The sequence below is a fragment of the Ambystoma mexicanum genome, unplaced genomic scaffold (assembly GCF_040938575.1).
Source record: "Ambystoma mexicanum isolate Mex_15411 unplaced genomic scaffold, UKY_AmexF1_1 Mex_scaf56, whole genome shotgun sequence".
In the NCBI taxonomy this organism is placed as follows: domain Eukaryota; kingdom Metazoa; phylum Chordata; class Amphibia; order Caudata; family Ambystomatidae; genus Ambystoma; species Ambystoma mexicanum.
The window spans coordinates 880,566-905,552 of NW_027182473.1; the positions used below are offsets into that span (position 1 = coordinate 880,566).

At 46.0% G+C, this 24,987-nt stretch overlaps 1 long non-coding RNA gene across 1 annotated transcript in view; it reads left to right on the forward strand.

The window, feature by feature from the left end:
• LOC138562526 (uncharacterized) overlaps nt 1–18,156 on the forward strand; it is a 48,183-nt gene extending 30,027 nt beyond the window's left edge. The window contains exon 3 of the long non-coding RNA XR_011299336.1: nt 18,118–18,156. This is a non-coding gene — a long non-coding RNA (uncharacterized lncRNA). The remainder of the gene's footprint in view (nt 1–18,117) is intronic.
• The last annotated feature ends 6,831 nt before the right edge of the window (nt 18,157–24,987 follow it).

Here is a 24,987-nt window from a genome sequence, read left to right on the forward strand (position 1 = left end):
CCTTTTTATATCCCTCTTCTTAATAGACACCATCAAATTGACATTCTGAGTGTTCCACAGGGAAACTCTGTCTAGATTCACAGGTTTCTGAACGGGTCAGTTTTAACTTAAGCCTAAAGCTTAGGGGACACACTTGCATAGAAAGACAATGCAATGCAGACATGGCTGAACATGGCTGCATTTATTCAACATTTGTTTCCATCCAGCAATGTTTGTAATATTACTGGGACACCTTCATACTGTCCACGAGCCAGAGGCATTTCTAATGACCTGGAAACTGTTTCCATGCCCCTGTCAAGCTGTAGGTCTAACCTGGGCAGATGTTGCTCAGTTATGAGACCCAGCAAAGTAAGGAATATATGGGTCAGTTATCAGAACCCCCCTGTTCCCCATTCCCCATGGGCAGCTGTGGTACGAGCCAACTGCCCCAGCATGATGGACTGCAGGGGCAGGTGACAAGCACCAGAGTCGCACAAACCCCACACTACGGCCCCATGATATAATGCAAGATATCTGGATCCCCGTCAACACAGCCTGTCAAACAAATGCCAAACCTAGATCAAATCAATTGCCACAGTAAGCAGCTAAATCATCAGTACGGACTAAGAAACTATACATTGCCTTTCATAGTTTAAGGAGATGAGCAACTACAATTCAGAGTAATTCATTGTGAACAAATTAAGAACCAATTCTGCATTGAAAAATGTGAACCAATAAACTCTTCAGAATTTTACAGTAAGACATCAAAGGAGCTGGGATGGGCAAGAGGGAAAAACAAATCTTGCTGGACACAACAGGGCAGGACAAGAGGCTGCTGCCAGGCCCCTCTACCCTTACATGCGGCACCCACCTAGCGACCAACCCGCTTCTCCCATGATGTCATTTCGGGGGGTTTTCTGAATTACCGGAAGGGCAGTGATGGAGGCAACACGCCATTCATGCACAGTGACGCCTAATGGCCGCAACCCCAGAGCTTGTGGCGTCTTCTCTATTCTTGCTTATAACCTGGTCTCTGCTAAATTTAGAATGGGGCTTTTCTTAAACCCTTGTCTAGTAATTTTCTTCTGCCGAAAGGAGGCTTTGTGACTAAAAGATTGCAAATCATTCCCTCCTTCACATTGTACAAAAGGGACGGCCACGTTTTGTAATACAGCACTAGCATTGCGTGACACAGAGCACGTGCTAATTTCCGCAAAGGATTCCACCTCGCTGATGGCCCTTAAGTTAAATGTGAAGTGAAGCAAAGTGTGTTTAGTGATTACTGACTCTTGGTGCGAGAAGACATGTTTAGCGTTGGACTCCCTGTTGCTTTGCCCTGGGAATTTGCTGCTGTTCCTTTAGGGAACTACTTTTAAAACCTACGACAAAGCACCACAAGGTGTGGTGAAGTGTGTTTAGTGTGTTAAGTTGGGCAGGGTGGGGAGGCCGTATCCACCACGTAGAGCCTGCTTGCAGGCTGGGAAAGGTCTTGACTCTCACTCAGCATGTTAAGGGTTATGCAAGGCAATAACCTTGAGTTCAGAGAAAGGGCTACTTGACATTTGGGGCCGCAGTAACCCACCTTCTGCTGGTTGGCAGGCTTGGAAAGGTCTCGACTGTCACTCAGCATGCTAAAGGTTATGGGAAGCAAGAACCTTGAATTGAGAGAACGGGCTACTTGACATTTTAGGCCACAGTAACCCACCTCTGCTGGTTGGCAGGCTGGTAAAGGTCTTGTCTCTCTCTCCAGCATGTTAAGGGTTATGGGAGGCAAGAACTTGAGTTCAGAGAATGGGCTACTTGACATTTGGGGCTTCAGTAACCCACCTTCTGCTGTTTGGCAGGCTTGGAAAGGTCTTGACTCTCACTTCAGCATGTTAAGGGTTGTGGGAGGCAAGAACCTTGAGTTCAGAGAAAGGGCTACTTGAAATGTCTGGCCACAGTAACCCACCTTCTGCTCATTGGCAGGCTGGGAAAGGTCTTGACTCTCACTCCAGCATGCTAAGGGTTTTGGGAGGCAAGATCCTTGAGATCAGAGAAAGGGCTACTTGAAATGTGTGGCCACAGTAACCCACCTTCTGCTGGTTGGCAGGCTGGGAAAGGTCTTGACTCTCACTTCAGCATGTTAAGGGTTATGGGAGGTAAGAACCTTGAAATCAGAGAACGGGCTACTTGACATTTGGGGCCACAGTAACCCACCTTCTGCTGGTTGGCAGGCTAGGAAAGGTCTTGACTGTCACTCCAGCATGCTAAGGGTTAAGGGTGGCAAGAACCTTGAGTTCAGAGAAAGGGCTACCTGACATTTTGGGCCTCAGTAACCCACGTTCTGCTGGTTGGCACAAAGTGTGGTGAAGTGTGTTAAGTTGGGCAGGGTGGGGAGGCTGTATCCACCATGTAGAGCCTGCTTGCTGGGGCCTGTGTGCGTTGTCCTCCCCCACTTCCACTAGGGAACTCTTGGGAATTGTCCTTCGCCGTCAGTGTTGCAGTGCGTGGTGAGTAGACTTTTCCTCACCCTTATCTGCTTCTATTCCCTGCATTAATTTAAAACCATTGAAAAAATGTAAACACAAGCGCTGAGTAGTTCCTTTGCGAAATGCTGTAAAACGTAATCGGAGCCCGACCGTCATGTCAGTAACGCACCTGATCTTCCTCACCCAAAAAAAGGCAAACTAGAACTTGTTGTTGAGAAACAGTCTAAAATCTCTGGCTCGTTTCCCGTTACTGAAATAGTGTCTGATGAGAGCACTAGATTTATTCACTTGCCTTCCATTTCTTCCAGTCAAGAAGACATTTTGGGAAAATAATTTCTGAGATCATTCTCCATTGACCACGATAATTCTCTTCTGAATGTGTGTGTTGGTCTACAGAGGAACTCACTGGGTGGTACAAATGAGCAACCGAATGCAGCTATTGGCTTTGTGTAACGCTCACCTGATTCCCGTAGAGGCGCCGGTCTTGACTGGGCGTATACTGTATCTTCAAAGGTGATGTGTAACACACGGCTGGCTCTTTGGGCTGGACCTCTGTGCACTGTATGTCTGATTCGAAGGGTAAGATATCTTAGGTAAGTGAACGCTGTGCTCTCCATCTGCCTCGGGGCAGGGTGCTGTAACCAGTTTCTTCACTGGATAAGGGGAGCAGGCCTCTTGACTTCAGAGGACTGCTGTCCGTCGTTTACTGCACGAACGGTAAGTTTCGAGTAATTCTAATGTCTTTAAAGTCTTTAGTAATGATGTCTCTTGTTTTGCAGGGTTCCGGCGATGGCGGATGACGGGCTGAAGTGAGTTGAAGATGGAGCCCGTGTGATGAATAGAAGCACCTGGAAGCACGTAAGTAAGCGCTTGTTGCCTGCTTCACGATGCGCTCTAACTGTCTTTTTATTTTGCAGGTACAAGTTCGGAGCAGCTGCAGGGTGCCGGAATACCCACTGGGTTAGATGTGGAAAGGAATAATGGCACGTGAGTATTAAAGTTCCCCAATGTCTCTAAACGCACCTTGTTTTGTCTTTCAGATGTGGGATGCAGCGCCGAAGGCCTCCGGAGCGTGCAAAGAGTTGGTAAGCTTTTGTCTTTCAGATGCCGGAATGCAGTGTGAAGACCTCCGGAGCGCACGAAGAGTAGGTAAGCCTTTGTCTATCAGATGCCGGAATGCAGCGCGAGGCGTTGGTGACAGCCGATGGACCAGGTAAGTGAAGAGCTGTCACTGAAGACCGTAATGCTAACCTGTTCTTTCTTGTCTTTATAGGTGTTGCTGAAGACTGGATTCAGGATGGTAAGCCTTTTTCCTTAGGCCCAGGATCAGATGCAGAAGACACGATGAGCGTTCTGCTGCAGAGGATGCAGAATAACGCAAAGCAAGATTCATCCATCGGGTGTGGTTTAAATAGCCTCCTGTAGTGCTTAGGTGTCTCCTTCCACAGCCACGCCTAGGTAAGAAAAGAGTTCCTGCTTTCCAGAAGAGTTCCAGTGTTCTGAATCTAGGGAGTGGCTCCTGCCCCACCCAACAGGAAAAGTAGTTCCAAACAGAAGAGGATCAGAGGCTCAACTGGCAGGCAAGTAAGCAGCATGGTCTGCTGCAGGTAAGTCCACCCAAGCATTATGAGCCCGGCGCTTCCAGCGCTGGGACTGGGCATATTTATGAGCCTGGTGCCACTGGCACCAGGACTGGGTCCAAAAGGTCCCAATTGGGACTGGTTGGCACTCGGAACCTGGGTTATGGATCTGCTTCCAAGGGAGTTGGGAAAACCCTTACCTTTTGGAAGCAGAGATCATGACAGTACCCCCCCTCAAGCCCCCTCCCAAACCGGGCTTCTCCGGGGGTTTTGGCTTGTCAGGAAATGTTCGGTGAAATCTTTTGATTAGGCGAGGAGCGTGGACATATTCAGCAGGTTCCCAGGATCTCTCTTGGGGGCCGTAGCCTTTCCAGTCAATTAGGTAAAATAGTTTAGATTTGGAGATCTTGGAGTCCAGAATGCTTTTGACTTCAAACTCGAGTTCTCCATCAACTAGGATAGGTTTTGGAGATTTAGTTAGTCGGGTTTGAGGTTGCACGGGTTTTAATAGAGAGACGTGGAAGACCGGATGTATCTTCATGTGCGGGGGCAAGTCCAACTTGACCGCTACTGGGTTTACTATGGTAGTGATGGAATAGGGACCAAGGTATCTTGGGTTGAATGTGCGTGGCCCTTTTAGAGGTAGATATTTGGTGGATAACCAGACTTGATCCCCTACTTGATATTGAGGAGCTTCCTTCCGATGTTGATCTGCTCCTTTCTTGTATTGTTCTTTAGCCCTTTGAAGGTGAGAAACAGCTTCCTTAAAGGCTTGGGTGATTGTAGAATGCAGGTAGTCTACTGCTGGTGTTTCAAGATCTTGGAGGGGATCCAACTCCGAGGTTCGAGGGTGACTGCCGTACAAAAGAAAAAACGGGGTTTTCCCAGTTCCCGAATGGACAGAGTTATTGTAGGCATATTCGGCTATCCAAAGGATGTCTTTCCAAGTTTTTTCAGTTTGTTGCAGCATGCAGCGTAAATACTGTTCCAGAGTTTGATTGGTCCTCTCGGTTTGTCCGTCGGTCTGAGGGTGGTGACTGGTCGATAGTCTCACATCAATTTGAGCCGACCGACAGCAACTTCGCCAAAAATGAGAAATAAATTGACTACCTCGATCTGAAATTAGAACCGAAGGAAAACCGTGCAGTCGGACGATGTTTTCGAGAAATTCTCGGGCCAGAGTTGCTGCTGTTGGCAAGCCTTTGAGCGGAATGAAATGCGCCATCTTGGAGAATAAGTCCACGATAACTAGAATCGTATTGTATCCGGAGCATGGAGGTAGATCGGTGATGAAGTCCATAGAAAGCCTATGCCAAGGGCGAGGTGGGATGTCAATAGGGCGTAAGAGGCCTGCTGGTCTTTCCTTTTGACTCTTGTTTTGGGCACATACTCCACAGGACATTATAAAGTCTCTGATATCTTTTTTCCAAGACGGCCACCAGAAGTAGCGCTTGATCTTTTCTGAGGTCTTGGCCATACCGGGATGTCCTTCCATTAAAGAATCGTGATAACAAGAGATTACTTTTTTCTGTAAATCTGTGCTGGGTAGGTATAATCGTTCTTGGAAATACAATAAGTTGTCCTTTACTGCAAAGTCCTTTCCCTGCAGATGCCAATTCTGTATGTCTGCTGGAGTTACAAGTTGCCTGGCTTTAGCCTTAACTTCCTCTATGGATTCTGTGGCGATTAAACCCAGAATTCTTTGTTCGGGAATGATTGGTACAGGTTTAGGGTTGATCAAGTGTTCTTCCACTCCCATCCGAGAAAGGGCATCAGCTTTACCGTTCTTTGTACCAGGTCGATAGGTAATTATGAAGTCAAACTCCGCAAAGAATAATGCCCAACGGAGTTGTCTAGAGGATTGGGCTTTTGCGGTTTTCAAATATTGCAGGTTTCGGTGATCCGTAATCACAGTAACGGTGTGTCGGGCCCCCAGCAGATAATGCCGCCAAGCCTTAAAGGCAGACTTGATAGCCAGAAGTTCCTTGTCAGTAATCGTGTAATTGATTTCAGGAGGCGAGAATTTGCAGGACCAAAATGCCACGGGATGCAACTGATTGGTTACCGGGTCCTTTTGTGATAGAACTGCCCCCATGGCAAGGCTTGAAGCATCAGTTTCCACGATGTAGGGGAGTTCGGGGCGAGGGTGTTTTAAGATTGGTGCAGAGATAAATTTAGTCTTCAAATCCTGGAAAGCTTGTTCCGCCTCGGTAGACCATTCAAAACGTTTGTTTTTCTTTAACAAGGCAGTGATGGGCTGGACTATTCGAGAGAATTCGGGGATAAACCTGCGGTAAAAGTTAGCGAAGCCTAACATGCTTTGCACACCTTTTACGGAGGATGGTGATGGCCATTTGAGAACTGCATCGACCTTCTTTGAATCCATACGCACTCCGCCAGGTGATAATATGAATCCCAAGAATTCAACTTCAGTCACGTTGAAAACACATTTTTCCAACTTAGCAAAAAGTTTGTGTTGACGCAATCTTTCGAGGACCATTTTCACGTGTTTCCGGTGTTCAGATTCCGATGAAGAATAAACGAGGATGTCGTCAATGTAAACAACAACACACACGTCTATGAGCTCTCTGAGGACATCGTTCATAAAATATTGAAAGGCGGCTGGGGCATTGCAAAGTCCGAAGGGCATGACCTGATATTCAAATAGCCCATACTTGGTGCGGAAGGCCGTCTTCCATTCATCGCCCTCTTTTACTCGTACCAAGTGGTAAGCTCCTCTAAGATCCAGCTTTGTATATATGCATGCTTTTCTGACTTGGTCCAGGAGTTCAGGGATCAAAGGTAACGGATATCTATTCTTAACGGTGATCTGGTTCAGGGAGCGATAATCTAAACAAGTTCTAAGGTCTCCTTCCTTTTTTGGAACGAAGAACAAAGCTGAAGAAGCAGGGGACTTGGAAGGACGAATAAACCCATTTGCCAGGTATTGATCCAGGTATTGTCGAAGGTGAAGGTTCTCAGGCTCGGTGAGGGCATACATTCTACTACAAGGAGGAGTAGATCCAGGTATCAGGTCTATCTGGCAGTCATAAGACCTATGAGGAGGTAGAGAGTTAGCCTGATCCTTCCGGAAAACATCTTGGTATTCTAGGTATTCGGGAGGTAACTGGGGAGTCTCTGAAGAAATTGCTGCCAGTGCAACACCAGGTGGAGGGTGACAAGTAGAGACACATTCTGGAAACTGGACCGTTCTTGCTCGCCAATCGATCAGAGGATTGTGTTTCTCTAACCAAGGTATTCCTAGAATAATCTGAAACTGAGGGGCCTTGATCACATCGAACACAATCTTCTCATGGTGTCCATCTTGACTTACTAGCGTCACCTCTTGAGTGGTATGCATTACTGGCCCGGAGGCTATCTACGTACCATCCACCGTAGTAATGACGTCCTTATAGCCTTGGGACAAAGAGTTAGATTCATCCTCAAAACCATTTCATGATCCACATAATTGCCAATGGCACCGCTGTCGACGTAAGCTTCAATTGCATGTAATCGATCCGGATTATCAGGGCTAATGAGGACCATAGGTATCATGAAATGCGAGGTCACGGAACTGGTTTTCACGCTCGGCAAGAGGACCTCTATTCTTGTCGGGCGAGGTCGTTTCCCTGCTCAGAGTTTGTAACTTTGGTAACTGCAGCTCCTACTGCCTTCTTGGCAGGTTTCACCGGACAGTCTCGAAGAAAGTGCCCTGAGTTTCCGCAATAGAGGCATAATTGCAACTGTTTTCTCCTTTCCCGCTCCTTTTGTGTTAGAGGACCTTTCAGACCCCCTATTTGCATGGGTTCCCCGGAGTCTACTCCTTTGGAAGGAGTTGGCGGTTTGGAAAATACTCGAGCATCAAACTTGGAACGATCGGCCTTCCTGTTCTGCAGTCTGTGATCTATTTGAACGACTAAGTCTATATAGTCCGAACAATCTTGTGGGGGATTCACTACTTGGGCTAACACATCTTTGAGCTCTCCACGTAGACCTCTATAAAACAGCGTAATCCTTTTGTCCTCAGGCCATTGAGTTTCCACTATCAGTCTGTTGAAAGACGCAATATAAGCCAAAAGGTCTTGATTACCTTGTCGCAATGAAAGAAGCTCATTGTCCAAGGCCTGCCCCTGTGAATGTCTTGCAAACAGTTTTTCCATACTGAGCTGAAAAGCTTGAAAATCATGGAGGACCGGATCATCTTGATTTACTAGAGGGATCGACCAGTCTGCCGCATTGCCACTAAGGTACGAAAGCACGAAAGCTACTTTAGCTTGATCAGTTGGAAAGGCTGCTGGCCAGCATAAGAAATGCAACCGGCACTGATTGATAAATACTGCAAACCTCTTTGGGTCACCAGAAAATCGTTCAGGCGGAGCCAGAGGTACATTCCCAGGTAGGTTGATCTGCACTGGATTCATAGAGGATGTAGAAGGAAGATTTCCCCCAGATGCGGGTAACGGGGTCTGTCCGGCTTGTGACTGTAGCAATTGTCTAGCGAGATCATCTGTTCGCTCCTTGGAAATAATCAGTTCCCTTCTTAGAGCGTTCGTTTCATGACGGGCTGCATGCACTTCTGCCCTTAGTTCCCCAAGTAACTGGGCTAGCTGGTCGGTATCCGAAGGTTTCCATAGCACCTGGATGGGAGTTTTGTGGTAGGCTTTGCGTTCTGTAACGCTCACCTGATTCCCGTAGAGGCGCCGGTCTTGACTGGGCGTATACTGTATCTTCAAAGGTGATGTGTAACACACGGCTGGCTCTTTGGGCTGGACCTCTGTGCACTGTATGTCTGACTCGAAGGGTAAGATGTCTTAGGTAAGTGAACGCTGTGCTCTCCCTCTGCCTCGGGGCAGGGTGCTGTAACCAGTTTCTTCACTGGATAAGGGGAGCAGGCCTCTTGACTTCAGAGGACTGCTGTCCGTCGTTTACTGCACGAACGGTAAGTTTCGAGTAATTCTAATGTCTTTAAAGTCTTTAGTAATGATGTCTCTTGTTTTGCAGGGTTCCGGCGATGGCGGATGACGGGCTGAAGTGAGTTGAAGATGGAGCCCGTGTGATGAATAGAAGCTCCTGGAAGCACGTAAGTAAGCGCTTGTTGCCTGCTTCACGATGCGCTCTAACTGTCTTTTTATTTTGCAGGTACAAGTTCGGAGCAGCTGCAGGGTGCCGGAATACCCACTGGGTTAGATGTGGAAAGGAGTAATGGCACGTGAGTATTAAAGTTCCCCAATTTCTTTAAACGCACCTTGTTTTGTCTTTCAGATGCGGGATGCAGCGCCGAAGGCCTCCGGAGCGTGCGAAGAGTTGGTAAGCTTTTGTCTTTCAGATGCCGGAATGTAGTGTGAAGACCTCCGGAGCGCACGAAGAGTAGGTAAGCCTTTGTCTTTCAGATGCCGGAATGCAGCGCGAGGCGTTGGTGACAGCCGATGGACCAGGTAAGTGAAGAGCTGTCACTGAAGACCGTAATGCTAACCTGTTCTTTCTTGTCTTTATAGGTGTTGTTGAAGACTGGATTCAGGATGGTAAGCCTTTTTCCTTAGGCCCAGGATCAGATGCAGAAGACACGATGAGCGTTCTGCTGCAGAGGATGCAGAACAACGCAAAGCAAGATTCATCCATCGGGTGTGGTTTAAATAGCCTCCTGTAGTGCTTAGGTGTCTCCTTCCACAGCCACGCCTAGGTAAGAAAAGAGTTCCTGCTTTCCAGAAGAGTTCCAGTGTTCTGAATCTAGGGAGTGGCTCCTGCCCCAACCAACAGGAAAAGTAGTTCCAAACAGAAGAGGATCAGAGGCTCAACTGGCAGGCAAGTAAGCAGCATGGTCTGCTGCAGGTAAGTCCACCCAAGCATTATGAGCCCGGCGCTTCCAGCGCTGGGACTGGGCATATTTATGAGCCTGGTGCCACTGGCGCCAGGACTGGGTCCAAAAGGTCCCAATTGGGACTGGTTGGCACTCGGAACCTGGGTTATGGATCTGCTTCCAAGGGAGTTGGGAAAACCCTGACCTTTTGGAAGCAGAGATCATGACAGTTTGACAACATCATAGTTACGAATCTTTCTGCAAGCCCAGACCTGCAAAGGCTGATGTCATCATCGGATTCATCAGACTCTGTCAGAGAAGATGAAATGTCTCCCTTTTCGAACCTGCCAACAGTTCTTTGCCTTCTCTATCTATGAACTCTTTGTCGGCTTATATAGAAGCACTGTTAACATAATGCTCAGAAATAGCTCAAGAGCAACATGACTTAAAATACATATTATCCAACGATGTTGACGTCATAATTGGATGTAATTTGATACACACTCTTGATTCCTCTTTGGCTGTTACTACCAGCATCATTGGGGTGGAAGCTGTGAACAATGCTCCTGCCAAGGTTTCATCAAACTCTTTTTAATTTGTGCGAATCAAGATCCATTTACTTTTCAGGGAGTGCCTCTTAGCGAGACCCCAGGGATCGTAGCTGCCTCTACTGTTAGTATTGAAGCCGGGAAGCCCCTGATTCCTGGTATCGCTCTTGCACATCTTTTCGAAGGAAGCGCATTAAGCGCAAGCTGCGCACTATCAATGACTTCACTAGCATCTCCTCAGTTGTAGCTCCTGCCCACTCAACCACAAGAAGGTCATCCCATACTTATAAAGAAAACCGTGATTACTAGGACTGAAGGGGATGGTACTGTGCAGAAAGTTCTTTTACAGGGATAAATGATTCCTTCCAGGAGTCACTCAATCTGGAGTAAAGTTACCTGGGTAGACTGCCTCAGTGACTCCATTGCTAGTTAACCTCTGATATGGAAGCTTTGGGGGCATCCAACAACTATTCTGCTGTGTACAGTCACGATACTGATAACATGAATCAACCATTTAACAAAACGAGCAACGGCAAATGCCTAAATATACTTTGCCCCTTTCCTCAACAATGCTATCCCGCCTTTCAATTCCTCCATGCCACTACATTGGGCATCTTCAACATTAAGGCCCATAGTGAGATATTTCCCTGGGGTAAATGGGTAAATGGGTTAAATTGATACAGCTTAGTCCACGTTGAGGTAGCCCTTTTTTAAATCAGACCTTCTTATTAGAATTGGAGCAGAAAATGCCACGCTTGGTCAATATTAGCACTCTAGATATGATGCATATGCTGGTGACCACTGTTGATAGCCCTAAAATTGGGCCTTGATCAAATGTATTTCTCCTACTATTGTTTCATTATTGTGCTCTTGTATCACAGAATTGTTTAGGTTAGGTTTGGAACTCACGGGTTGCAGCATACAGTTAAAACTCCTGATATTATCAATCTCAGCCTTCCGACTCATAGAGTGAATTGGCTTTGTTGGAACACCAGTGGCAATCGCTCCATTTTGGAGCATCCTAGTGAGGGCCTTCTTTTACAAGAAATTTGGCTTATCAAACAACTTAATATTGACAGATTTAAAGTGTTTTGTCGAGAGGCCACATGCCGACCTAGAGGAGGGTTAGCTATTAGAGCTCGTACTCAATTTGAATTAAGACCGTTCTCATGAGACCCTAAGTCTCTGTATGTCTTGCCTGCTGTTAACTTTGGTTCTAAATGCATGCATTTTCAGATCTTGGTAGTAAATGTATATTTTCCGACTACTGATGAAAAGGTTACAAGTATTGTTGGTATCATTGACCCACAAGAACACCATATGCCAATCTATTGCCTGTTCCCAGAGTTAAACGTGCCAGAGGGGGAGGGGCGAGTTTCCCCTTCATTGCCTCCAGGCAATGGAACTCACTGCCACGTGTCCTCAGTGCTGAGTCTTCTCATCTCACCTTCCTCTAAGCAATCAAAACATGACAGTTTGCCTAAAAAGTCACCCACACCGACCTAAGGCCTCTACCCAGCTACCACTCCATGTGTAATGTCAAACAAATGTATCCTATTGACAATGAAGCATGATATGCAGCTCAAACTGTAACCCTGTGCTGCGCTATCACATGCATAACCAATCTGTCTTATCTAAACGCAGGTATGGGCCAATTTAACCCAGGCACCTAGCTATTAATGCAGCCAAGCCATGTTATCCTGTGAGCAAATGTTACCTAGCCGCCTATCTATGCACTGTAACTAAGCCATTATCTTGTAAAAGTGGCTTGATGCCCCCGGGCTGTGTGCATGCCATATGAATGCAAATAAATAAATAAATATTCTGTGGGCTTACCTTATGCTTGGAGAGATGATTTCCTTGATACAAACTCCAAATGTTCCGCTGGGGGTGCTGAAATTACCTAAGGCACCCTCACAGCTAAGAGCTGAAGGTTATTCCACCGCCCCACCAGCAGAAATAGCCAGTAATTACCAGTGCCGGTAATGCCAGGAAAATCCCCCCATGCAGTCCTGCAGGACTCCATGGAATGGGGATTTACAACTCTTACCAGCACTTGTAATCTGCCGGTAATGCTGGCAGACCAATTGCCGGTAACAACTATTCTGATTGCCAGTATCCTGGGGGTATAGCCAGATACCAGCGAACTCTGAATTAGGCCCAAAGTATGTTCATTTTAGGTTTATATTTAATATGTGTCTATATTGGATGTAATATTAAATTAGTTTTCTTGACTTAATGGATGTAATGAGTGTTTCCTACTTACATGTATGCAAACAATATATTTAATCCAAATCAATTCAATATGAAAGTATAAAATATATAGGTTCGGTAAACACAATCAACAAAAGTAGGTATATGTAGGCAAAGGGATTATTGATGTTCTGGCCGACCCCCATATGCAATGAACCAGCCCCTCGGCGAAAGGCCCACCTCATTAAGCACTGAACAGACTTGATTTCAGGAGCCACTCAAGCTGTGCCCGGAGATGAAATAACTCCAACCATTAAATTCAGGAAATCCCTTGGCGCACCAAAACTGCAACCCCTCATTTTTTCAGCCCACTTGAGGCAAAGAATTTAGTGGGGTAACGCCTGTCATTGAGGAGGAATTCGTCTTCAGGCCGCAAGTGAGTCTCTTGAAGGAATAAAAATGTTGCATCTAGGGACACTAATCTGTTGAGGAGTACTTTCCGCTTCAGGGGGGAGTTCAGGCCCTGCACATTAAGGGAAATGCATCTATAACTCGGGGTTGCCATAATTCAGCGCATGAGTCTTCCCTTCACATGGCCTCCCCCCAGGAGATTGGGAGAGAGGTGTCTAACCAGAGATTTCATTACACTGTGGCCTGTGGAAGGTCCCCGGAGAGAGAGAGGTAAAAATACCAACTAAAAAGCTTTTGGTTATACTTGAAAAAGAAATAATAATAATCAAAATGATAGCAAGTCAAACAGAAAAGCCAAATTGTTTCCATCTAAGAGGGTACTATTTCTACAATCAGAGTTAACTTTTAACCAAGACTTGAGTCTATTGGGCACCATCCACTCAGGCGCCCAAGCCGAGTATCAAGTGGACATTTCTAACGCACCCGGATGCAGCCAGGCAGAGCATGCGACGGTGGTGGGGGCCTGCATAACTTGACAGATCATTCTCTCCTCCATCCCTCGTCCCAAGGTTGAAGATAGGGTGTCCCTGAAAGCATCCAACAAGGAAAGGGGAGCAGACATCTTCATGTGACAAGAACCTCCATTTGGCAACATGGGGTCCATTTTGGCTTCGAGGAAAGAGTGACACCATGGAGATCCTCAGGGTGACCGTGTCCTCACAGAAATAAACTTTTAATGCAGTACAAACAGGTCAGGTGGCCACCCAGTCCTCCTGTTCTCACGGTGAAAGGGTTGTTGTCCCCCCGGGGCAGAGGCTGCCCTCTCTGAGCCCGGTTCCTGACTCGAGTTTGCCACAGATATGTGTCGCCATCGAGTTTTCCCTCTTCCAGTTTTCAGAAAGGAGTGCGAAGTGGGCCCATCTGTATTCTGAGCGTGTTGATTCGGCTCGCTGTTATCCAGTGTTTCTGACATAAGGGCTCTCACCTCTTCTTCGGAGGAGATTATGTAGTGTTGGTTTTGGAAGCCGAATATCAACTTGCAGGGGAATCCCCAGCGATAGCGGATTTTCTGGGCTCTCAGCCAAGAGGTTACCTTTTGTAGGCGCCGCCTGCATGGTAACGTGTAGGGGGCCAGGTCTTGGAAGAGTTGGACCTTCATGCTTTGGAAATGTATCGTGTCCGAGGCCCTGGCTGCCGCCATGATTGCTTCTTTCTGGCGGAAAAAGTGTATTCGGTTAAGCACGTCTGGCACCAGGTTCCTTCTAAGTTGGGCCGATGAATAAACCCGGTGGGTTCTGTCTAGTTGTAACTCTTCACCTGACGAGAGTTCATGCAGGGATCTGAACAATGCCTCGACATATTCGGTTAATCCTTGGTCCGGGATCTGTCGGGGGATACCGCAGAGGCGTATATTATTCCATCTCAATCTATTTTCCAAATCAGCCTGCTTTGCCGATATGTCTACCAACTGCTCCTCAATGATCTTCACTCTTTCTGTAAGGGCCTCATTGTTATGGGATTGTTCGCATACTGTGTTTTCCATGTCGTTGACCCTGGACTCTATCCCGCCGAGGTGGGAAATAAGGTCTGTGAGGGATTGAGCCAAAGGGTCTTTGGAGGTCTTGATTTCTTCTTTAATCTCTTGTGTAATGTCTTGTTTGAATGATCTGAGCATTCGCTCTAGCTCCTCCTTGGACATCGCCGTGCTTTGTGCTCGAATTAGGGATGATACTGGTTGGATCACAGCCATAATCGTATATGTGGGTAATCGGTCCACAGGTTGTGGTGTCAAATAAACTGCTGTGTCCCTTCTTTTTTATCCCTGCTTTGGGCATTCCTGATTGCCGAGGTGATTGCTGAGGACTATTGTGTTTGAGCCCAATGCAGTTGGAGGAGCGTGGGGCACCAGGTGAAAAGAACCAGCGTCTGCAGAGTAGGCGGACAGTGTAAATTATATTTATTCCTGGCTCCTGGGGGATTTAAACGGTCCCTTGGGGATGCTGCAGTATCAATATTGTTCAGGGATTCGTCTCCCCCAACCCTGGGGCGGTGTTGCACTCAGGCTCAGTAATGCCGCTCCCGGTGGGTCTCCAGCTCATGGACGTTTAGGCATGCAGAGGGGGTCGAGGTCTCTCCCTCACGGCATTCGCGCATCCACCAACTTGGTCCTGAGAGAAAGGACCGGGTGCCTCTGTGTCTTCCTCCCCGAGCCAGCATTCCCCAGGGCTCGATGCATATCATGTGCGCCACCCCAAGCAACCTCCCAAGGGGGGAACTGAGCAGCAGGCTCCGGTGAGGCAGAGCCCCCACCTAGACCGGCACCCGGATACCCTGATGGTCTCCCGCCTCCCCTCTAACCAATTCAGGGGGAGGCCTGGGTCCACACGCCGCCAGGGTCCATCAAGGGCGGGCTCTCAAGGGCAGTGCCGTGACACGGGTCCAGCAGATCGAAGTCCCCAGCCCGCTCCTGCTCACTCCCTCAGAACTCTGCAGTCTCGGCACTCCACGAAGATCGTCTCTATAAGCGGCCCGCCCTGCTTCTAGGTAAGCCGCAAAGCAGAGTCTGCCGGCGGCACCGCCCACCCCCCTCCTTTGGGCTCCCCAAGGGGAAGACTCTTGGTCCCGACGGACCGCTGCTCTGCTCTCTCCTCAAGCTCGCAGCAGAAGCAGCGGGGGGACCCCTCCCGTGTCGAGTCACTGAGTCACCCTCAGGAGAAGAGCGTCATGGTCCACGGGCGGCGGGTCAGCCCCCTTCGCTTGTAGCTCTCCTCAGATGGCGCTCGCTGCCATTTTTCTCCCCACGGCTGCTGCTGGTCATGTTCAGATTCCGCTATCAAGCTTCATGTGATCCGATTCTGTCCCCAAGTTTGTCCACAGCATCAGTGGCTTTTCATGCGTCTCAAATTAGGCAAAAATTTCCCATTTTAAGGTGCTGCCTAGCCATGCCCCCGCACAACTGTTTTTTACTGCAATATTCCCTTCCTTCCTTGTTTAAGACTTGACATCACTGAGACAATAAGAATGGAAAATACAGACACAGTTATAATGACTTATCTCCTCCAACAGTTCAGAGAGGAACATTGAAGGAATTATGCAACCTATGCCTCTTTTAGGTCCAGACAGTACACCGAAGAGTTATGTAAAGTACTTCACTGACACAAAGGAGGGACTTTGGCACTGTGCTGGGGAGGAACCAGCTACAAGACAAAAAAACAAAAAAGGACTTGAGGAAATAAACAGCTGGCATCGAGCCAGCAGAGCCCGGGAAGTTTGAACCTCGAACCATGACAGCTCTGCGAAGGAGCTGGTCCCCTGAGGAGAAGGTAACGAGAAGCAGAAGCAGCAGCAGCAGAGGAAGCAGTATGTGAGCCGACCGGGAGCCGACTCACTTAAGGATCGGGGAAGTCCATGCGGTGCCATGATCTCTGGGAGTTGGACCATGAGGTTGAACACGGACGCCGAGGCTGTCAGACCAAAGACTCCGGGAGGCACATATTCAAACAAGAGCCTGAAAGAATAGATGCTGGAAGTGTTGACTGAGGAATGAAAAACCTGAGAACCTGGGAAGAACCAGAGACAAGTTCCCAGGAGCTTCTGAACAACATAGTGGGGTCCAGGGAAACAACCAATACCAAGATTAAAGAGTGCATCAGTAGTAATCTCCCACTTCACAATAATCATAAGATAGATATTCTAAACCAAGGAAGTTACTAAAGTAGTCTCTCCAACAATAGTGTTGGTGGGAATACTAGAAGAAGTCAAGACCACTTTGGGAGTGGTCTCCCCTGTTTAGTTAATAAAGAAGAATACATTGGAAGTACCGGAATATATATAGTGCTGAAAAGAACCATCTGCTGGACATTTGGTCAAGTCAGGTAAAATCCCCGGGAAGAACACAAAGAACATTTAAGGAATTTTAACAGAGACTCCCTGGAGACAGCCCTTAAGGCTTAGCCGCTGAGGCCAGGAGAAGGAGTCATTCTCCTGCTCTTACCTTTTGTTGAATTAGAAGCCATTGCAAATGATTGTTGATGAACAGACTAAGATTGACAACAAATGGGAGTCATTATCCTGAAACTATTTCTGTTTATTAAAACCTTCTTTTGATTAGCGGTAGAGTCAGTGCAGGGCAGAGTTGCCCAGCTGAAGACTTTTTTCGTGGACAACCACCCTGACGACCAGCAGCCGAGGTATTTTTCAGTAAGTTAGGGCCAAGCCTTTAGAATAGCCAAGTGCAGATTAAATCTACAGCAATCGTTCATTTTTGCAACGCACAGCGTTAAGATGCAGGAAAAGCCTGAACCTGGATAATCACGCCAACTACGCTACATGTGCTTCATCCATGGTGCACACACAGCAGAATCTGGGGCCAAGTGCAGATGCAGTCTGCAGCAGTATCTTGTTTAACCAATCTGGTGCAATCAGGATCAAGGAGAATCCTACACCTGAGAAGTGTGAGGCCAAGTGCAGATGGGTGCACAATGATTTCATGGAGCTAAAGAAATTGCTCCATAAGCATCCACCCGCAGTGCTGCACAGTTTGACTCTGACTTTCTCCTACTGTCAATGACAAGTGCAAAGTAGTTTGCTGATCACAAGACCCTGGGAGGGCAGTGCATGATGAGGTTCCAATGAATATATCCTCGCCAACATCCCAGTACACTTAGCGAACGGTACACAAGGATTTTATAGAAATGTGTTTGTCTTCTGGGAGTTGATGCCGGGAACTGAGGACTACTAAGATGTGGAGGTTTCCTCTCAGGCCCTGGATGAACCGGGCCATCCTTTTCTGAATATCTTGTAACTGCAGAATCAAGGCTTTGGGTAGAAACAAGAATAGTAGAATAGTCTGGAGCAGTGATCTATTTTGGCTCGGGGCACCTCACTTTATGTGACATATTAAGGAAGTGCAGAGTGAGTTGTAGCATGTGGAAGGAGTAGCACAATTTCATTGTGGTATCTTGAATTTGAAGAGTGAATGACAGCAAGTCCTAACATATGTGACTTTTGATACACATTATATGTACATCTGGTTTCTAATGTTATACGTTGCTGGTACTGAACATTACTAATACGAGCAAGTCTATATGCAATTCAAGCAAAGAATGGCTCAACTTTGTCTTGCAATCCTCTTCTAGCAGGCAACTATGGAGGCAACTATGGATCCCAATCTTCAGGTAAGTGTCCATTGTCTTTATTCTGTGTACTGATTTGGAATATGGAGTAAATGAGGAGAGCTGAATGATCTTGGTGGCCTATTTCTGAATAGGTTAAACTGGAGGGTTTTGCCTTTAGAGGTGAGGGGAGCTCAGTATAAACCGCAGCAGTGATACATATGAAAGAGTATTAAGGCTCTGAACGCCTCTACTTTTTTTGTCCTATTAAGGAAGGTCAGAATAACGTGTAGCGTTTGGAAGCATTTGGAAATGGTAACACCATTTTTTGTGATGTCTTTAATCTGAAGGGTGAAAGTGAGCAAGCCATAACATATGTGACTGTTATAATACATCATACTTAAATCTGGTATCTACTTGCCAGGCGTTTCCCAAGGTGGCAGGCCACTAGCTAACTGCTTGGGCACAGAAATCCCTCAGGAGTGCCCAGGGTGGGGTACACCATAACAGTTATGCCCCTTTAACAAAGTTCTTCTGTCCATTGAATACATTTTCATAAGGGAAAATGTTTCATAATATTACATCACTGTATATAAGTTATTAATTGTTTCTCTTTTAACATATATGAAATAACTATAAACTTCCTTCAACAAACATATTGTTTGCAATGTATACTTATGTGAGTCGTTATCATCAGTGCATACCCCAAACGACAAATCAAAGTAGAGATTTGTCCTCATCAAATGCCAGACCTTCTGCCACGGCAGAATAGTTATATCACTATTTTTGTACTTAGTTTTGACAATTTCAAAAAAGTAAAACACTGGGCAGATTTACTAAAGCATCCTTTCAGATCCTTGCTGACGCTCCATGTGCAACTTTTCTGCAATCCCATCCAGCACTCCGGGCTGCAGCCGCAAGCAGATTTTCTTTCCCCATTCAAACCTACAGCTTCGCCAGGCCACCTGTCCCAATAAGTAACTCAGAGTAGGCATATATTGTGCTTACATTTGTACACTCTGGAAAAAGAAAACACAAAATAGATTTACAAAACAATGCTTTCAGGTGCTTGCTGATGTTCCTTGTGCAGGTTTGTTGTTATTCAGTACAGCACTTCAAACTGTAGCCGCAGGCAGAATATTTCTTCCCATTCAAACCTAGGTGTCGACCATGCTGCATGCCCCAATAATCAAATCAGAGTACATGGCTATCAAGTAATTGCAGGGCGCTAGAATCGGTAGATCACTGCACTTCATCTAGTACTTTAAAAAGATTACCCTGCTGCAGGTGACTGGGTTCTTTTGTGAATGTGCCCTTCCTTCAAGTGTTAGGCTCCGAAGAGGAGAGCGAGCTCTGTTCACGTCAGCACTCAGTTATTCAATAAGTAACTTTTGTCGTAATGAACAGGTCTTCAAAACCATTTTTCATGCCATATTTATTGTAAGAAGTCAGCCGACACGTGATTCAGCGATCTAGGGTCGATCGCAAGGCATGTGGATTGTGGGCCAGTCATTGATGCGAGGTTTTGGAAATAAGTCTGGAATCCAATCCCAATATCTTGTCCCACTATGCTTACAAAAAAGGGTGGTTAATGATTTCAAGGGGTGGCTTGCTGACCACGTGGGCACCTGGTTCAGTGTGCTTGGTAATTATCTGCTGATTAGCATTTTCTCAGAGTGTATGCAGCGATAGTCACAGCGATATGTTAATGCAATCCTGTGCAGCACTGTGGGTTGTAGTCACGAACAGAACTTTACTCATGGGCAGAATATCTTTTCCCATTCAAACCTATCCCGATTTTGAAAGACTTAACCACATAGCCAGGCCCTGGTGGTTATGCCCACTTCAACCCCATTTCCAGTTCTTCATGGTCATGGCTAGTAGCCAGATTATCCGAGTCATGGCCTTTAGCCATGACCCAGATAAAATGGCCACTGCCCATAGCCACAGGCCATGACTCTGACAGTCTAGCCACTTCCCATGACCACAGGCTATACCTCAGTCACCAAATACATATCACTATTGTGTGTACCTACATAATGACACTTTTAAATAAATAAAACACAGACACATTTGCAAAACCATGTTTACGAGTCCTTCCCAATGCTACTTGCACAAATTTCCTGCAACCTATCCATTTTTTATTTTTTGGAAAGTGTCAAAATGTACATACATAAAATAGTCATATAACTTAGCTCCCCTTTGACAAAATCCATTCAGACTTTGCAGCAAAATTCATTGTATCGGTCTATAATCTTTCTAAAATCTTTTGTGCACATTTGTCAAGCAGCAATAAAGTTATAAGCCTTCTAAAAATGTTGAAACCCCCTTATAAATTTGCCATCTCTTCACAAAACCCCACCAAACTTTGCAAAAGCATTCAAATCTGGGTCTTAAATCACTTAGCACGCGTATGTGCAGTTTTGTGAAACAGAACCACATTTATAAGCCTTTCAAATATTTTGGGACACCACCTCTAATTTTGTTCCCTCTTGGCAAAACAGCACCAAACTTTGTAGAACCATTCAAACTCAAGTCTACAGTGATATCGCATCATTTTGTGCAGTTTTTCAAACTTGTTTGTCAGTGCAAATTAAGGAGTGAAGACAAGGGAGAACAGACAGATGATCTTAAGGCGCAGTGCGTACGGATCATGCAAGTGCACAGACGGTCACATGGAGGGGGAGGTCCAAGTGCACCCGGTCAGAGTAGACTGGAGTAAGTGCAGAGAGAGCCACTCTCTTGGGTTAATTCACAAGTGCATTGAGTGTGGGTGGGGTGCATGGCCCTAGGGCATGTGTGAAAGAGAACTGGCGGGCTGTGCCAGGGACCCTGGCCAGACGGCACCTGTAAGGAAGAAGAGGCAGAGAGGGAAAGAGCAGAGTGCTAGGTTAGCTGGGTAGAGGGAGAGAGAAGGAAGAGAAGTGGAAGCTCTTGAGGATTGATGGTCAGGAACCTGTATTTTGTATCCAAAAATATATCTTACCCCTAATAGGAACCTTTCCTATATCATTCCTATCTATAAGAAAGGAGATAGAGAGAAAGAGCCCAAGAAATGATCCACCAATAGCAATCCTAGACGTCTGCAGCGCGGTCTTTGCAGCATTATCGCTTAGAGAGACGGATTCCTGGGTAGAGAAATTGGGCTCAATCTATAGTTCCAAGTGGGCTTTCAAAAATCACACACGTATAGAGTCCACTACTTGTATACGCTTCTCAACCATGGATGGCTGAAAATTGGCATTTCTTGAACGTGAATAAGACTGAACTACTATTGTTAGCCCCCACTGACTCTTGCATCAAACTTGATGACCAGTTATCTATCCTTCACCATTGACAACACCACCATTCCCTTCTCTCAATCATTCAAAACACAGGGAGTCTACTTTGATCCCAACCTAACTATTTCTAGACAAGTTAGCGCAATCACTGTTTCGACAGCCTACTACTCTGAACTCCTCAATGCCATCAGACCGATCTTCTCCACCACAAATCGCCTGTTAATTTCTAGAGCCCTAATAGGCTCAAGGTTGAACTATTGCAATGTCCTCTTCACGGGCACCTCAACTAAAAATTTTGACAAACTTCAAACCATTAAAAATAGCGCCCTTTGTGCAGCTCTGGGCATCCACAAAAGAGAACACATCTCAGTAGCCAGACATTAAGCGCACTGGCTGCCTGTCCGCCATCGCATTCTTTTCTAAATGCCTGCCCTCGCGCACAAATGCGTCCATCACACAGCACCCGCTACCTATCTCACAGAGTCATCCTTCCTCACGCCTCCAGACCCACGAGAACACCATACGCCAATCTATTTCCTGTTCACAGAGTTAAACGTGCCAGAGGTGGAGGGGCGAGGTTCTCCTCCATTGCCACCAGGCACCGGAACTCTGTGCCACGCGTCCTCAGAGCTGAATCTTCTCATCTTGCCTTCCACAAAGCAATAAAAACATGATTGATTTTGCCTAAATCATCGCACACGGCGCCATAAGGCCTCTACCCAGCTACCACTACATGTCTAATGTCAAACAAATGTAAATGCAAACCAAACAAATGTATCCCATTGACATTGAACTTTTTGTGTCACAAGTCAAACAACTGTATTCTATTGACAATGAAGCATGATACGCAGCTCAACCTGTAGCCCTGTGCTGCACTATCACATATGTCACCAATCCGTGTTATCTAAACGCAGGTATGGGCCAATGTAACCCAGGCACCTAGCAAGTAATACAAACAAGCGATCTTATCCTGTGAGCAAATATAACCTAGCCGCCTATCTATGCACTGTAACTAAGCCATTGGGCCTCATATAAGTTTGCCGGCCTGGTAGTAATGGTGCTGGTGAGCTATTACACCATTACTACCAGACCAGAAAACTACGAGTTCTGCGTGCATGCTTTTCCGCCCGCCAGTTCTGATCTTGCGGGCGGACTGGCACCAGCTGGCAGACCATGTTGGATGCACCAACACCATTCTGAATTGTGCCGGTGCATCCGACCTCCCCATTCCCATTGAGCCCTATGGGGCTCGAATGGGAATGGGGAGCATTTTATTCCGGCGCCCTGGAATGGGTGATTACCGGGTCCGGTGGGCCCTTAATGCCCCGGTATTTGCCGATTCCCGGTAACGGTAATAGCCGCCGCCTGTCTCATAATGATGCCTATTATCTTGTAACAGTGCCTTGATGCCCCCAGGCTGCGTGCACCCTATATGAATGCAAATAAATAAATAAATATTCTAATGTTGGTGAGCGTCTGTGGGCTTTCCTTGTGCTTGGAGAGATTATTTCCTTGATTCAAACTCCAAATTTGCTGCTGGGGTTGCTGAAATTACCTATGGCAGCCACTCAGATGAGAGCTGAAGGCTATTTCACCATTCCACTGGCAGAAATAGCCCGTAATACCAGTGCCGGTAATGCCAGGAAATCCCCCATGGAGTCCTGCGGAACTCCATGAAATGGGGATTTACCGCCCTTACCGGCACTTGTAATCTGCCAGTAATGCGGCAGATCAAGTGCCGGTAACAGCGGTTTTGACAGCCAGTATCCTGGGGGTATACCAGGATACCAGCAAACTCTGTATTATGCCCAAAGTATGTTGATTTTAGGTTTATATTTAAAATGTGTCTATATTGTATGTACTATTAAAATAGTTTTCTTGAATGGATGTAATGAATATTCCTTTCTTACATATATGCAAACATTATATATAATACAAATCAATTCAATATGAAAGTATAAAAGATGTAGGTTTGGTAAACACAATCAAAATAAGTAGGTATATGTAGGCAAAGGGATTAGTGCTAGTCTGGGCGACACCCATATGCAATGAACCAGCCCCTCGGCGAAAGGCCCACCTCATTAAGCAATGAACAGACCTGCTTTCTGGAGCCACCCAAGCTGTGCCCAGAGATAAAGTATCTCCAACCATTAAATTCTGCACTTGCAACTCAAATGAGTATAAGCTTCACACATTGAGAAATATAGTTTGCAATAAAGGTTATTAATCTGGTTTGGAAACAGATGGCTATGCTGTTTGTGAAATAAATTGGCTTGTAAGTAAGAGGCAGGCTGTGTATAAGAGCACACAGAAAGCTTCAACTGCTTGTTTTTTTCCTCTGTAGGTGGCAGCTCAAGTCAAAGTGAACAATGTAAATGTCAGTTTAATCACTCAGAATGTTGACTTTGCATATGACCTCTGAGTAAAAGCCGGGCAAAGTGGCTGCCCTTGTAAAGTGGACCCCCCTCACTATTTCAAGGAACATATAAAACCCTTCCTTGTGTGGTTGTGGCTTTTCCATAGAACATTTGTCTGTAACTAGAATGAAATTGAGATGAAATTAAAAAATGTTAAATTACTTCCATTAGGGTGTAGCCTAGAAAAAAGTACTGGCCAGGGTAAAATAAATATACGTTTGGCCAAGATGCCAACAGAACCTATTACTTACACATTGCAGAGTCAGCATGCTGACCAAATTTACCCTGTGTAGGGACCGTTAATTGCACTTTCCGCGCCCAATGAACAGGATGGTGTAGCCCAGTAGAAGAAACATAGCATTGTAAGTGATTTCAATCCAGCATTTCACCTAAGTCAATGCCTAGCGTGTAATGCCCAACTAAAATCCTTATTTATTTATTTGTGTCTAAAAGTTTTTTCATTCTGAACGATGTACCACTCATATCACACCCCTCTCTTGGAACACCCTCCCCCCCGGTCACACTGAATCAGGAATCAGGGTGGTTTGCAAAGTTAAAATATTTATTTATATATTCACATTATAAGCACACTATTTTAATGGGAATACAATGATCACCAATGGGGTGATGTCACACTAAGCAATATCTTTAATCACAAGGAGTAATAACGAGCAAAAACAATGCTTTAATACTTTTGTGGGTGTGTGTTCAAATCAAAATAGCAATGTGGTTACTATTTCCCCCTGCGCACTCCTCAACCCCCAATATGCAATGTAGAGGGATAGGAGGAGAGAGAGCAGGTTCCAGGAATACCAAATTCAAACAAATGTCAATCCCAATTTCCTCCCCCCAGCAAACACAAGAGAGCAACAGAATTGATTGTCAAATTGTCAAAATGGTTTCAAAATGGTTTTAAAGTTGGCTTTGAATGGCATGGGTAAAACACTAAATATGGGCTAAATCACTGAAATTGTTTAAATTCTAATGGGAGCCACTTTATCTGGTTGCAGACAAACACTAGCAATGATTTGACACTAAGAAGCAATGTGCAAACTGAAAACTGAGGTCGGTTGCAATCAAAAGCTATTTTACACGTGCAATATTTTACCTAAAACAAAATTTGCGGCAAACTTTTCTGTGTGCGGTAATCACAATTGCGGGAAAACTATAGGGAGTTGAGATGCGGTTTGGTTATA